This window comes from Carlito syrichta, unplaced genomic scaffold, assembly GCF_000164805.1.
Source record: "Carlito syrichta isolate Samal-C Ts95f unplaced genomic scaffold, Tarsius_syrichta-2.0.1 Scaffold143244, whole genome shotgun sequence".
Lineage (NCBI taxonomy): Eukaryota > Metazoa > Chordata > Mammalia > Primates > Tarsiidae > Carlito > Carlito syrichta.
In genome coordinates this window covers 28,108-30,388 of record NW_007087340.1, presented here as the reverse complement: position 1 = coordinate 30,388, position 2,281 = coordinate 28,108, and positions in this window count along the sequence as shown.

Here is a 2,281-nt window from a genome sequence, read left to right as displayed (position 1 = left end):
GAGACCTCATCTCTACAATAAATTTTTAAAAATTAGCCGGGCGTGGTAGCGTGCACCTGTAGTTCCAGCTACTTGGAAGCCTGAGGCGGAAGGATCGCCGAAGCCCAGCAGGTTGAGTGCGGCCACTGCACTCCAGTCTGGGCGACAGTGAGACTCCAACTCAAAAATAAAAAAAAAAAAGATATGAGGTACAATTCAGGGTTAGGTATACAAATGCTCATTATGCAGGTACCCTTGGTGACGAGGCATGACCCTCCCTCCCCTGGCAGTTTCCCTCAACTGCCAATCCTTTTCTTGTAGTAGTATGATAATTGTTCAAGTTGCTTGCGAGTGAGAACACATGGTACTCTGTTCTTTGTTTCTGTGATAGATCACTGAGTATGATCGACTCCAAATCCATCCGATTTGCTGCGAAGTCCATATATTTGTCCTTCTTTATGACTGCATAATATTCCATTGTATATGTGTACCACATTTTTAAATCCAGTCCAGCTTCGATGGGCAGCATGGTTGGGTCTGTGTTTTTGCTATTGTGAATAGAGCTGCAACAAACATGTGTGTGCAGGTATCTTTTTTGTAGAATGATTTGAGTTCCTCTGGGTATATTCTAAAAGGGGCCTTAATGTCATTTCTATGGCTTTTTGATTCCCAGTCTGGGAACCACCTTGAGGGAGTTTTCCTTTGGTGAGCCGAGGGGGTGGGTAGACTGGGAGTCCACATGGAATTGACATTCCAGCCCGCAGGGCCGGACAGGATGTCTGGACACTTTCTAAAACCTGCCTACAAGAAAGAGTGAGACTCCAACTCAAAAAAAAAAAAAAAAGAAATTGATCTATCTATGCCTAACCTGTACTAGCTATCCTGCATCAAATCCCACAGACAGACGCTGGTCACTCTTACGAGTACTGCCTTGCCTGGCTCTGAGAATCCCACAGTCCAAAGGCCACCAGCCTCCACCCCCTGCCTCCTTCCGCTGGCTTCCAGGCAAGGCTGGCCTGGGACTCACATTCAGCCAGAGCTACGGCAACACAAGGACAGCCCACTGGTTGGGCCCTGCTCTGTGCCTGGGGCTTAATTGACAACGGTATGGCTGAGCGACCACACACAGGTGACCGGGAAAGGTGGCTCACCCCCTCAATCCCAGCACTTTGGGAGTCCCAGGCAGGTGGATCGCTTGAGCTTAGCAGTTCGAGATCAGACTGGGCAACATAGGGAGACCTTGTCTCTACAAAAAAAATTCACTGGGCATGGTGGTACTTGCCTGGAGGCTGAGCCTGGTGACAGGCCGAGACCCTGGCTCAAAAAAAAAAAAGGAAATGATTTATATATTTCCCAAGAGAAGAGGCACCTGTGTCATGCAGGGTCCCAGGTTTGGTCAGGAGACAGAAGAACAGAGCTTGATTGAGATCTCACGGGAAAGGCTAGCCAGAGCAGGGAGGACAGTTTCACTGGGCTGTGGGCTACAAGGTGGTCTCTAATGGCCAGGTGGCTGTCCCTGGGGTGCTCTAGGGGCGGGGCAACACTGGCTGGGGTGTAAAAGTAAGTTAAAGAGGTGGGTGGGATTGGCTGGTTTGTACGTGAGAAGCTGGCTGAGTCCTTTGCTATCTCTCAGAACTGGCTAGTCCTGGGAGGCGACATCTCTCTCCAGGTCGCCAAGAACACACAAAATAAGAAAATATAACTGGCCAGGTGTGATAGCTCTTGCCTGTAATCCCAGCACTCTGGCAGACCGAGGTGGGAGGACTGCTTGAGCCCCGAAGTTCGGGACCAACTCGGGCAACGTAGAAAGATTCCAACTACAAAAAAGCAAAAATCGGGCTGGGCCTGGTGGCACACGCCTGTGGTCCCAGCTTCTTGGGAGGCTGAGACAGAAGGATGGCCTGAGCCCAGGAAGCCGTGGCCGCAGTGAGCGGTGATTGTGCCACTGCACTCCCGTCTGGGTGACAGAGTGAGACTCCAACTCAAAAAAAACAATAATAAATAAATAAATGAGAATACAGGTACTATAACTGGCCCCAGGACGAGGGCTCCTCCTCCGGGCCCAGCCTCCGCCACGCCCTCCCTGAACCTCAGGGCAGGGGAGCCCCGCCCTTGCCGTCCCGTTTGGGAAGTGCGGAGACAGGCACTGAGCGATCGCATCAGCGCCCGAGGTCACCCGGCGAGGCCAGGTTCGAATCCAGCTGCCCTCAGAACCTGGCTCCTGGCCTGCCCGGGCTCCTTCCGGAGGGGTGGCCTTCTGCGGCAGGCCAAGTGTGTCCAGCGCCCCGCAGGGAGCTCTCCA